Consider the following 14332-nt stretch of genomic DNA (forward strand, 5'->3'; position numbering starts at 1 on the left):
AACATAATAATTCTTGGCTGCTATCAACAGGGAAGAAAATTGTAATGGTTTTAATTAAATAAACAATACAAAATGTTACTTACTTTCTTACACTAGGCAGCTATAACATACAAACTATGGCTTAGCAAGGGGGAGGAGGCACCCTGGCAGGTAAGAGGTTAAAGGTTATTTTCTGTTGCAGGGCACCTGTCAACTCACTCTAGTCTTTCTTTCACACTCACTGCAGTCTTTCTTCCATGTTCGGTCTTTTCTCATGTTCCACTGGGGTGCTGTTCGTGGGCGCAGTCTGCTCTCTAGCTCTACCATGCGCACAGCCTTCCCACTGGGCGTTTTCCTCAGCCTGTGACGTCACTGCGCACGGCGCTCGGGATGAGAGCCTGGGTCCCGTGCCCGCGCGTCACTTCCGGTCAGGCAAGGAGGGGAGCCTCTGTTAGAGGAAGTGAAAGCGACTGCTGTTGTCATAAAGAAGGGATCCAGGAGGACGGGTGGAAGGAAGCCGAGCACCTCCCCAGCAGCCAGCGCAGGCCCCGGCGGCACCCGACCAGCCACCTCAGCGTCACCGAGGGGAAGCAGCGGCGTCTGCCTCGCGCGAGGGGTGAGTGGCCGCGCACTAGCCACCGGGAAGTCTGGGGGTGCTGACAACACGGGCGGCGCAGCCTGCGGGCCTGGTGACAGGTCAGGCGGTGTGGACGCGGCACTAACAGGGGCTGGGGTGGAAGCACAGGCACGGGGCCTGGCGACGGGGAGGCAGTGCAGACGCGGCCCTGCCCGCAGGCTATGGGCAGAGTAGAGCAAGCCCGGCCTCCTAGACTTGTTCCCCTGGCAGGGCAATATCGGTTATTCCGCCCCCACTGAGGGGGGTGGAAGAGAAAGGGAGGGATTCGTCCCACCCTGATGAGGCCAGCGTTGTGCTTTACAGGGACAGAGAAAGTGGGGAGCTGTCACATCTGGAGGCAGAGGAGCGGCCGAAACCTCGGTCCTTGGGGAAGCGAGGGTACTCCTCATCCACTGACAGCAGGAGAAACCAGGGGTCTCTGTACGTCCCTCGCCACCCGATGCTCTAATTTCCTTGCTTCTATGTGAAGCTGCGATGGCGCTGCCAAGATACAATTCCTCCCCCCCACATAGATGCTCGCCTTTCTTAGTTTCATTTTATCGAATTACTTTTAGTTCGCCTTGCATGAAAACTGTTGCGCACAAAGACATTACTTTATAGGGGAGTGTCTTTGAATAGGCAGTCAGGTGGTCGTGGGAGGAGCGCGCAGTCTGTCGCTGGTATTTATTAGAATATTGTGGTTTTTGAGCCATGTGTAGACGCTATAAACTACCCAGTAGAAGCACACATGTTTACCCCACAGGTACATTTCCATTTATTAACTCAAACTGGAAATATCCTTACGTAAAAGGCGAATGCAGTGGTGTTTGCAGTACTTAACACAAGTAATACACACAAATTGTTTATGCTGAATTCTAAGATCTTCTTCCGCAAGGCTTTCTGTCATCCGAGTTTAGGCGCCTCTCATTAGGTACGTTATAAGGCCTGATTTGTGTTGACAAGTAATCTTGAAAGCTCACACCTAACTGGAAGTACACATCGATGTACTTTTTGATTGGGTTTACACCGGCTTTAGTCATATAAAATGAAATGGTTTGGTACACAATAAATTGTAAAACTAGGTCCACGCGAACTGTGTTAGTTCATGTTTATAACACTACGGCTCATCTTTAACTATTGTGGAGTGGTTGGATTTTGCTGATCTCTTGTACCTTGTTGGAAATTTCGTGCACCGGATGTGATATGCCAACCGATGGTGTTTTCGTTCATTGCCAAATACCTCTTGTATTGTGGAGGTAATTTTGAATTGTGTGTCAGACTGCACTGGGCCCTGGCACGCCACCTTAATGCTTTCGATCTTTGTACTTATTGTTTCGCTCCTCGTACTTATTGTTTCGCTCCTCGTACTAACTGTTTCGCTCCTCTTCGTCGGAAGGGTCAGTCAGCACGGATTTGACAACTCTCCATGATTCTCCGAACACGCTCGTGGCTGTCAGAACCTTTGTCTTCCTCCCTGAACCCAACTCCACGCCAAGTGACCGAGAAAGGCAGTGCATAACACGCACAGTTAAATGTCTAGGACAGTTGCTTTTGTTTCGTATATATAACTTTTTCATCCTAAAATTAGTATTTTTTGTGTCGTCTTTTTCGGACGTAATCACTCGTATTGATCAGTGATCTTAGGAACAGTTTGTATTTTGCTGCTAGCCTTTCTATTAGTGCATCTGTTTATTATACGACCTCCCACTACTTATTGGTCTTATGTTGTAGCTTGCTTTAAAGAATTTGACAGTGCGTTGTGATGAAGTCAATGTGTCTCTTTTTGTTCAGGGGTAATTTGTCAAACTTAAACACTTCACAATGAGGGGCTCACCTATGCTAAAATGATCTGTATTTTAAAAAAAATTTACGTTTGGTCGTTCAAAAAGGAAGACCTGGGTAGGCAGCTTTAGTTGGGGCATGTGCAATACATGAGCATTGAAAATATGACCAGTATCCAGCAAATCACTTGAGGGTTTCCCCATTTCCAAACTTCTCGACAGTATAATCTACAGATATTTAATATCTGGCTGTCACTTCTCAGTCAATATATTGTAGTTTACAAATTCCAATGTACTTGCATGTTTGTAAAATTAAATCGTTCTGGCTGGACAAATGTGTAGTGGTAAAAGCTGGTCAGGTTGTCCAAGAACAATTAACACTCAAAACCAAAGTATCCCTATGCTAAAAAAAACTCCTGGACTTCGTCACAGGGACCACATCATAGATGTATCAATTAAAGAAAATAATTATTTTCTTTGTGATCCTCACACACTCTTGTAGTGGCAAACTTCATCATCGAGGCCAAACCCAACCCCTAAAAGTCAGGGTGGGCTCTTGCGACATTCCAGGAGCACTTGGATAGATCCTACCGGTGAGCTACATATTAAAAATACCTCACTAAGATATCCCTTTATTAGTAGTGAAAGTGGGTATGAGTTAAGAAGAAATACGTGGGGAGGTACACTAGGATATTATGGTCCTAAGACCATCACTCAAGCAGTCAACATGTTTAGGCCCCTTCAACTGACCCACATTGTCCTGGGCTTTCATCAGGACATATATTGTGTAATAGCCCCGGTGTCAGTGCTTGTGAAATGCATGCACAAGCCTGGAGTGAGCGGGGACAGATAGGTGCAAATGCAGCGTGTTTTCCCTCGCTGACTGTGTGACTACAGGGCCTGCCCCTCCTCTCCTAGAGAAGCTGTGATTAACCAAAATGGGTGCCACAATCACGCTGTACACTAAATGTAAGGCAAGTAATTTCGCTCCTTGCATGTGTTGATGCCTGTGGTTCTTAACTCACCAGCACACTTTAAACCTGTCAGTGGCCAGTTAACCTATCCAAATAACCACCGTCACCATTATCTACACATTATCCAGGAGATCAGTGACCCCCCCCCCCCCTTTCACCAATACAGCCCCCAGCCACACCAGTAGCATCTACCTATGAACCCTGAGCCTCTCAAAGGCGGATAGACCATGATCGCCAGCATGATGGCCCATCATAGTATAGGAGTACCCAACTCAGAAGTTCCAGTTTGAAGGGGCAAGATGTTGTCCTTGGGCCACTTCCCTCAGGCCGTCCAGAAATTGTCCTAGTCAGCTATTTGGAGTTTGCACAGACCTTTACGCACTTCCATATGAAGGGCTTTGCTATCCACCTACATCGATTGCAGTACCGTCAAGCTTCAGAATTCAAGTGAAGGTGCTGAGGCAGTCTTCCACTGGTAAGTTATTACTTGCTTTACCAACGGGAGACTCGAATCGAGAAAGCGAGTCTTCTCCCTGCGTTTTTATTGGGCATTGAAATAGTGCATGCATCCCAAGTAGGCAGTAGAGGCAAGTAGGCACAGTTCCTAGTCTTGGTAAACTTTCTCCCATGAAGCATACTGAGATGGGCTGCTCTACAGGATGTAGTTAAAGTTGGCTACTAATAATGATCAGCGCGGGCAAGAGGCAGAGGTAGTTTTGTCTGCTTATAGCAGTCTTTAATGATTTAATGTGTTCATGTTGCTGCAGGGTACTCTTCTGGTGACTTGTTCAAGTACAGGCCCTGTTGACCAAACTGGTCTTCTTTTGAGCAAGTATGTATGTTGGCATGGGATTTAGATATGCTGTTGAGCCGTCAACAGATCTAGCACTTTTCTGTGTAATATCCTTCTCTATGAGACTACACCCAACTTTTAAAATGGTGGCTAAGTTCATTTGGGTGATCTAACGTTTGTTCAAACCTGGATGCCCTTGAATGAATTGCACATGTCTGTGTACACTAGTCTTTCTTCTATATACAGAATAATTGGACTAATCCTGTTTCTTTTATGTGCCTATTTGGGTCCACTTTGTAATTTTGCAAGCTTCAATGGTTTCCATCCTGTGAATGTCTGGTCTTCATTCATGCCTCCCTTGGCTAGGCGTAAAGTGTGTGTAAACTTATGACATTTTGGCAGAGCATTACAAGGAGTGAGGTAAAGAGTAGGTCTGGTAAAGAGAAGTCACCAGTGCATAAGGTAAGAATCCTGAATGTTGCAGATTTTTCTTTAGATGAAGTAAGATATTATATATATATATATATATATATATATATATATATATATATATATATATATATATATATATTTTTTTTTTTTACCCCATTCGAAGTTCGAAAGGGGTCAGCTGATTGAGGAGGAAGCAGACTGCTTTGAGAGAACAGGTGACGTGGGCTCTGGGAATAAAATAATGAAACTATTTAACCGCGTTTGAGTTTAAGCTCTTCTGGTCATGTGCCGCGAAACACAAACATTGTACATTTTCTTTAACTACATGAGACTCACGTTTCAAGTAATGTTGGTGACCTCTTACGGTGAGAATTAGCAGATGCTATTTATGGAAGTGAATTAATGTACTGGTATAGAGGTCTTGGATCTGCATTTTTGTTCAGTTTCATAGCGCTGCAAATTTAGTTTTTTACTGGTACCAAACTATGTGCAATCAATTCACGGGCTGCAAAAGGTCAAGAGGAATGGTTGGCCTTCCAAATATTTAAACATGCGGAGTGCACATCACATGCAGAATGCATAGGGAAGTGTTCAAATCACTGCATTACCTCACCACTAGTAATTGTTTAACGTAGAACAGTATGTTGCTGCCGGCTGACACTATAAAACATACATCTTATTAAAACTAATATTACCGTTGTTATACATGTTCTCATCTAAATGTGTTCACCGAAAAAAACAAGCCAAAGAAAGTAACAAAGCCAACTAGTGGTAATTAATGGGTGGCTCTAATCCCACAAATGTCTTTGTATGTCTCGTCTCAGACGCCGATTGAGAGACATTTTGGCACTTCCTAGCGGGCTTGAAGCACACCCTCTACTTACCATTGGCTGCACTGGCACTCTTTTGCATAATTGCAATTTGTTAGCACATGTGGACTTCTGGTCCTCTTCTTGTTTGCCACTCTCCTAGCGCATGGATCTATCACTTGCTCCTATTTCCACGCGCCACTTTTTAGGTTTTATGTACAGCGTGCATGCACTGTCAATAGAAAGCTTTTTATATATTAAAAAAAACGCTTAATGGGGATTAGAGCCCACCCAGTACTTACCATCGGTTGGGGCCCACCTTACTCTTGTTTCCTTGTGGTTGGCACCTTCAGCTTTAGTCTTCGTCCCTGCATGGACCAAGTCCTGCTACCTTTGTCCAGAGTCCTTCCACTGGACACTGCCTCTTAAAGTACACTTTTTTTTAATGTACTTTTCACCAACCATCGTTCTTTTTAACCCACTCCCCTGTCACCATTGTTTCCCACCCTCCTCACTCTTGTTTTTTATTTTTTTATTCTTGGAATGTTTATATAGCGCAAACTCGACCTAAAGGTATTGGCACTCTTTACATGAGCCTCATTTACTTTTCACAAAAACACATTTAGTTATTACTTTGTAGTCACGTGCAGTGTGCAGGATTTCCCGAGAATCTCAGAATGCTTTGCAGACGTCAAGACTCAAACCTGGTTCCATAGGTCCTCAGGTGTCAGTCCTGGTCATAACGCCACACCCCTATTAAAAAAACATTAATAGCTATTTGGCTCTGCACGCCAACTCAGGCTGCAGTTGCAACATGACTTGAAGTAAACCAAGAAAGCTGTGGCAAAGCCAGTGGTCTTGGCAATGCGAGGGCTATTGGTTTTGTCACTGTCTTTTAGCAGGGTTATATAGCCGCTTCAGCCATGTTGAGCAACAGCCATGCTTCTATACAACATGGCTAGAAGACATAGACTGAGCCAATAGCTCTCTCATTGCTGAGACCTATTGGTTCTGCCAGTGATTGTTTTTCTTATGGGGTGTGGGCAACACACTCAACAGGAGGGTAGGGAGTAATAGGGAAGAAGCAAGATAGACAGAGGGGGGCTCGTGGGAGTTATACCCCAAGAAAAACACGCTTGCATTAACATTGCACAAAGTGGCTCCATTTGACATGCGAGAGCTTCTTAGACTGTTCTGTCGGGTTAATAGAGAAAGGATTGGAGCACAGATGTCTCATAATTTCTCTCTGTGGGAGTAGTTCATCCATGGGTGTGTTTTTTTTTTTTTGTTTTTTTTTTTGTGTATTTACTTTCTTGGACCTGTATTTCTTTATTTATTCAGTTATAAAATGGGAACTACAAGCATCAGACTGAATAGAAAAATAAAACTGGTCTGTACTTACTACTCATGCATGGATCCTTAAAAAGTTGAGTACTCAGTGTGTGGATGGTCAGTCTGATCTCTCTCAGTGAGCCTGGTGCTCAGACAAATAAAACCAGCCTGGAGAACAAAGTAAGACAAGAAGTAACATGAGTGGGAAAGAAACGACGCAGAGACTTAAACCTGATTCCCCTTCTCCAAAGCCGGCAGCCTGGCAGTTAGACTACACCTCTCTTAGCTTCTCCTCTTCTGTGTTAAACTGCTTGCACTCTCGTTTCGAGGAAAATCACTCATTGTTTGTCCTTCCTCAGGGGGGAAAAAGCTCTTTTCTCGGCTACGTAAATCGAATGTGCAAAGACTGGGAGTTTAAACTGAAACTAAAGCCCCAGGCGAAATTGTAGTTGCGCATCTTGGCACTAGGGGTTGAGGTGTTGACACACAAAGACGTGTATAATATGAGAGAAACTGGGCTTCTTACAACATCAAATATGTTAGAAAACATGTAGAAAAAACATTTGTATCACATAAAATTTAGGGTCATAATAGCCACATTTTAACCCGTTGGATGCTGCTGCCGGCCAAAGGTCGTCGCAAGCACTACCTCAGTAGTGCTGCGCACGTCCGTTGGCCGACGTGGCCCCACCCGTTTCTTCGCGCATTCGGCACCGGCGCAGAACGTTCGAAGCAGCCAACGGGTTAAGACATTGCCTCGTCCTGCGCTGCTAATGCCCCATGTCACCTGCTCGGTATGAGTCAGTGACAGTTGAGACTGACCACAACTATAAGAGTTGTAAGGGTTTCTTTAAATCGCAACACCGCCAAAAATGGCTTGGTGAGTAGCCCTTCACCTACCTGCCGGGGTAGGTGAAGGGCTACTCACGCCACTTTTCAGTCCAGAGTGAGCAACTTGCTCTGGAATCATTCCCGTCGGCATTAGACCTACTAATTGTGGGGCCTCTCAATGATACAAGGTGTAACCTAACCGTGTACGGCACAGCATGACTGGTAACTTGATCAGTCTGTAAAATTTGGAAGCACCAGCCTTGCAGTAGTGTTAAGACATTAGGACTATAGAACCCTTGCGGGCTGGATGAGGCGAGAAACATGTTGACCACGTTGACCACGTTTTTTAGCACGCATGCTCTATAGGACCTTTATTTCTCATTTTTACTTAGGTTAACGAGCCGCATGAATAAAAGTTTAGTTAACAGAGCTTCCCTAAACCTATTTTAAATCACTCAGACTACTTTACTACACTACTCGCCACAGCCCACACACCCTCCTTCACCTTCCAGCTTTATATCCAAAAGAACCCCGCCAAAGAGCCCTTTCGCGGGTGACCGTTGGGCATTGCAGCCCCAGCCCGACATGGAGCACGCCCAAATGATCAAGCATGACCCCTTTCGGGTGTGTGAGGGCACTTCCTCCATTTGGAGGTTATTCCACAGACCTGACTACCACTACCTCCCTTAGGAACTGCACACTCTTATATTTAAACTATTGTTATTAGTGAGTACGTGTGCAGGACCTATTCAAAAGCTCCTGGTTCCTCTCATTTTGGGGAGGATAATTATCTCCTGCCGGGATCTATTAATTAAAAATAATTAAACCGCATCTCTGAGAAAGACAAGCAGCCGCCATTGCTGAAGCTGGTGTCCCATGAGTGCGGTGTACATTAATAAAGTAAATAGTTCTCGGGACTGCTAATGAAAGCTCCTGGGTTAAGAACCTAGTGAAAGGGCCAGTCCTCATGGGAGGTAACAGAAGACCGGGTGGTACTCGGGAGGGACTAATGAGCCTAATAACCAATCCAACATTTACAAAAGGCAATACCACAAACCGATGGGTGGAGAGTGGGTGGAGCTTCAAGTGCATATCCTAATACAGCATGCCTTGCAGAGCAGCGTATGTGCTTCCCAGGCTCGACCCAAAACGTAACGGACAGCTAAAAGTGTCCAATTAAAACAAGGGCTTTTTACAGCGCTGTGGATGTTACCCATGTTCCCATTCTTGGTTGCTTCTGTATTTACACTTTGCACTTTTGTGCCTTCTATGCAAGGGGCCACTGGGAACAAGTGTCGTAAGCAGCTCCCCCTTAAGTCCATGGCAGCTGTTTGGAGGAGACTGCTGCCTTTCCCTGTCTTTTCGAAGCACCAACAGTTCTGTGTTGCTGTATTTGGTGCAGATAATATGGCCTCGAGAGGAGGAGGTGTGAAGGGCAACACCTCAATCGGATTTAATATGGGGGATCGTGTAGTGTGCGGCTTCCCACTTGGATGCAGAATGCATGTATTACCATTGATGTTTAAGTGATCATTTCCGTACCTAGGCAGATTGGTACGGGTCAGACCATTGAAATGAATAGAAGTAAATGGTCATGTTCACACGTGATGTCTCTTTGTTTTAATTTGTCCTGTAATATGAATCATGTAATTGGTGGGATCATTGGCATTAAAGAAATAGGCTGTCAATTAGTCATTCGTTGTGTCCTTGTTTTTATTAATCTATAAGTGGATGTGTAGCCATGTGGAATGGAGCAAATACCACAGTTACTGGTAGAACAGGCGGAGTGTGATTCTGGTTATTGCCACATGACTCTAATACAGAATGCCGTGACTACCAATCTGCTGACTCCAGTGGTGTGTTGATGACCCTAAAGAAACTGCAAACCTAATGAACGAATGGAAGTGCAGTCGGCGGAGTGGAAGAGGCACAAAATTGAGGGAGCAGCAAGAGGGCATATGACAAGTGTGAGAACAAAACGGGGGCAAAGAGAGAAACATACGGGCGAAACACATGCGTAGTGCCGGAGAAGAGAAGCACACAGACGAGAGTAACATGGAGAGATGGATCGTGAGGGGGGAGGAGAAGCACACAGACGTCAGGGTAACAAGGAGTGGTTGACAGGAGATGCACAAGAGGGGGACAGCTGGAAAACACAACCGCTGTCTGAGTGCTTAAGCAAAAAGAAGTAAGTAGTTATGTTATGTTAACTCCATTTTTAAGCGCACAGCTGCCCCAGCTAAGGGGCGTCCCGGCGCTGTTCCTTACAAGTGAGCCGTGTAGAACTCCTACGAAGAAATTCTGCTCCAGGGAAGTGCCAGTCACAATATTGATAATGGAAGTAATCTAGTAAAAAAAGTAAATGAGTAACAGCCGATGGGAAGCTGTGGGTGAGCTTTAAGCCCAATCCAAGTTCTTGGTAATCTCACAATAGATATTTTGAAATCAGACAGGCTCGACCTAAAATGTTTTAGACCATATCACACAAAGATGTAATAATGGCCATTTGTTTACATAGGCTAAAATGTAGACCAAGTAACCGTGATCATGAAAGAACTTGAGGAATATGTGATTGATCTTGTATTTTCTACCTTGGTGCTCCGTTTTGGCCTGCAAGCATTTCAAAGGATCTGTTATTGTAAATCTGCTCCCCATGCGACATCTGTGGTTGTGTTTGGCGATCTCCCTGAATCATTAGAGCCCCTCTGCTTCCATGCAGAGAATTGATCTACCTACGCAAAGCAAGCACTCTTTAATTTTAGTTTTTTACATTTGTGTTTAAGTTGCCTTTTAGGTCTGGTTTATTTGTACTCGTACAGATTGTGGCTACTATGGGGCCAATTCGAGGAACATAGTTTCACCCTTTCCAGAAAATATTCTGTCCTGGGAGAACATGGTTTTTTCTCGTATTCTTGCAATATTGGCCGACAGTAGACTCTGATCTCACAGGGAATGTTCATGGAGAAATGTATGATTGAGTGCACTGTAGTTTGTTTTGATGCTTCCATTATCCCACCTATAGTTGGTGAGGTCCAGTTCCACTGGAAACTAATGTTCTGGTCCTCCCATTAGATATAATTCACGAGGACATTAGTTTCAGTGATTTAAGGGTTTAATCCACGGGCAACGCATCCCGGTGAAATGTGTTTAGGAGCCGCTGGGAAGTTCTGTGAAGTTTGTGTGCGTTTTGAATTAAAAATATACTACTGTTGCCTTTGGGATTTTGATGACCAATAAGTAACACTTTCATATCTGTACGGGTACTCATCTGTTTGCTTTGTGAGTCCAACTAAAGGGCTAGTGAGGTGGAGATTTTTGTGTAGTGGAAGTTCTGGTCTTGCAGAGATTTGTAATATCTGTCCGTGCTTCATTGTGAGACTGCTTGGAAAGGAATTCACCCTCGTGACTAAAGCCGCTGATGAAACGCATGACTTAGCGTCCATGAATTGAGCGATTCTGTCATTGCATAGGGAGGGCAGAGAATTTTCCACAATCGCCCTTTACTGTGATGTTTACATTTTTAAAATGACAGTAGTGTGTGTTAGGTGAATTATTCAGGTTGTCATCTCTTGTGTGTTCACTTATTCAGTTGTGATTGCTGAATTTCAAAGTAAATATCATATGCCTGGGACAATAACAGAACTCCCCTCAAAATACTTGTCAATAAAGAAGCAAATGTGAAAGGTATAGCCGCAAAATGTAGGCTAGGTTTTAAAAGTATTAAGAAGGGGCTTGTATCTTTTGTAACCGTTTGTGGATTTACATATTTTTCACTGCCACTATTTGAATATGGTTCCTTAGCAAGGCTTCCCACTGAGAATTTCTTAAGTCGAGAGCATTTTTAGCACGGGCAGGACAGCGAAGCTCCGTATTGCTACCAATTCTTTAAAGTATTCCTATTGGGGCTATTGGCTTCACCTAATTGTGTATATTTGTCTCACCTCGGGCTATTGGCAGTTTGGTATATCATTTAGCCTACAATGGAGAGGACTCGATTGTAGTAGGTATGAGGGACGGTTTCAGTTAAGTTAGCAATGGTTATTGTCACATGGTAAACCACATGCTAGTAACATTTTCTGTGATGCACACGGTTTTGAATTGAGTGAGATGCTTGATGGCAATGAAAAGTAACCCATTAAGAGTGATAGCACAGAAGCTATCCGTGAGTACTATGTGTTCTGTCCCTGTCCTTGGCTAGGTAGGTGAAAGGAACTGTGTATGTACTCTGACAAGGAGCCATAAAAAGTGCTATCCTGACCTCAATCCACCACTTCAACAGACACTTTATCCTAGTATAATAAAAGGAGGCTCCAAAATTAAGGTGATATTCAGCCTACTGGCTTAAGTACAAAACATTTATTTTGGCCATTTGACAGCAGGTGGTGTTGGGTTGGGACACAATATAGAGTGTTTCCCTCTTTGCTGGTGCTAGAACTTGGCCAATCGGCCTCCAAGTACAGTCCATTCTGTCCTTCCTAACTTTGCTGCATGTGTGCCCTCTGGTAACCTGGGCAGCAGGGTGAGCAAAATGTCGGTGAGAGATTTGCACAATTTACTGAGCATGCTGCTTTTTGTCCATGTGGATCTAGGAGGTAGATTTTAGCTTGGAAGGCACTTGTTAGACAGATGTATTAGAATTACAGATTCGTTTTCTTGTATAGCCACCACGATAAACTGAGTGGCTTGTTGGTGTGTGAGAATGTGATTTGCTCACTGTGAATGGTGGTGGATTTAGAGAATTGTGATCTGAAATATTTCTCTGCAGCAATTCGAATCAATAATTCCTTCCACTAGTCAGAAAATTGGCATTTTGCTCTTCAAGCAAATGTACCTCTAGCGTTTTATAACCCAAAATTAATATAGATGCAAATTTTTTTTTCTCCTAAACTTAAAAGGCTATGTATTGATGCAAATACCACACAGGTATCACATTGCAGCCTATAAATCTGATGAATGATGTGAAGATATTTGAATTTTGTAACACACTTGCTCAATATTTGTTACATTTCTCTAATGTTAGTATTACAGGATTTTGGTTTGCCAGGGAAATGTTGCAGTGAATGTCTGTAGTCCTGCAATACCAGTGCATTTTAAAGCAAATGCATTGGTGAGAAAGACAGGTTTATAAAGCAGTTGGAAGGAATATTCTTGAAATATTAAACTCATTAAAACTGCCCCATATCTTTATTGTATTAATATGTTCAATAGTTAATGTAATGTGCAAATTGTACAGCGCAACAACTTCAGGCCCTTTAAAGCATGAGCTTGCTCAATTTCTTGTACTGTTTGCAGCATCGACTTTGGAAGAAAATGCTCTAACCAGGCTTTGGGAAGCACCCACAACTATTGGCTGCAATCAGTCATATAGAAATATGTGCAGAATTGTCTTATAGTGGGATGAAAAAAGTGGGGGCTTTCTAAAAAAGGATACGTAAAAAATATTTCTGGCATTCCCATTAGTGTGCCACCCAACAGGTATATTGGTTTTTCTGTGAGATTTATTGCATCCAGATATATTGCCAGTACTATTGGCTGTGTCAGTGGTTGTTAGGCGTTTAAGATAAAAGAGTAACAACAATAATTTGTTATAAATTAACATTCTAAATGTTTCAATTCTGAAATCGTGAGATGATGAATTAACTATTGAGGCATGTTGAAGGAGCATTGGCCCTCAGTTATGTGCATTTTATGTTGGATACATATGCACTTTTACTCTGCACATCTGGAGCTGTATGATGGTGCCTTTTCATTGTTTGCGCTGGGCGCACCTTTAAAAAGGTGCGCCTGGCACAAACCGATGAAAATGAGTATTTTTACCGTGAATGCAGTTTCCCCAGGGCAGCCGCGAACACGCTGCTCCAGGTTTCACATTGCAGGCGTTAACCTGCCTGCACGTTTAAAGGGGATTAGAGGTCTTCCTTGCAAGCGGGTGCAGTCAGTGATTGCACCCACCTGCAAGGGGGTTTCTGGGGGGGGGGGGGTCTATAGGACCCACTTTACCTGCTGCAGAGGGCTGCTCACAGGAGGTACACTGACAGTCATCTTTTAGGTGGCACACTGTCAGTGTACTACCGGACAGCTTCTTTGTCTCTGTCCCGCATCGGTAATACAGCGTGGGTGGCAAATGAGGCATGGGGATTCCCTCATTTGGATGGTGCACGCCCCCATGCAATTGAGGGAATGCCTCCTTGAAGATTACGTTGGCGCTTATTGTGCGCCAGCACTTTCGGTATTACAGAAGCGGGCCACTCAAGTGTCTGCACGCCCTGCTGTAATACCAAAGTGCCCCAGGGTTGCACAAAGGATGCACAAACGCCTGTTGCTCCCCAGGGCACTTAATGTAATACAGTCCCTGGTACATCTGCTCATCTTCAACCTCGTCACTTTTTCTCTTTAGCACCTTCGTTTTACAACTTACCCCCTCACCCCCCAAAGACTCTCTCTCATCTCCCTCACTTCACCTTCAAACATACACTGCAGTCATTTAAACACGTAATTATTTTTTTTTACTTTTGCCCTGTAACTATTTTGTCATGTGTACCCCCGTCACAGTTATCTGCACAGAATTCCATTTGCAACTGGGAATACATTACCATTCTGTGTGCTCTGTAGAGTGGCCAACTCACTTACAGCCTTGGCGCCAGAGCTCTCAAACGAAGCACCTCAAACATCTGGCACAACTCAAAGTATGCACTATACAAGAATAATAAGATGCACACACAAATATAGAAACACAACAAAATGAAATAGCTAACACTCTTTGGAATGCAAGATTGAGTAAAACG

General features: G+C 44.0%; 1 protein-coding gene across 1 annotated transcript in view; it reads left to right on the top strand.

The window, feature by feature from the left end:
• The first annotated feature begins 222 nt into the window (after nucleotides 1-222).
• Nucleotides 223-14332, top strand: part of RAB7A (RAB7A, member RAS oncogene family) — a 116195-nt gene continuing 102085 nt past the window's right edge. Inside the window, exon 1 of the mRNA XM_078661770.1 lies at nucleotides 223-595. The gene's annotated coding sequence lies outside the window, so the exon portion shown is untranslated. The remainder of the gene's footprint in view (nucleotides 596-14332) is intronic.

Source organism: Lissotriton helveticus, chromosome 9 (genome assembly GCF_964261635.1).
Source record: "Lissotriton helveticus chromosome 9, aLisHel1.1, whole genome shotgun sequence".
In the NCBI taxonomy this organism is placed as follows: Eukaryota; Metazoa; Chordata; class Amphibia; order Caudata; family Salamandridae; genus Lissotriton; species Lissotriton helveticus.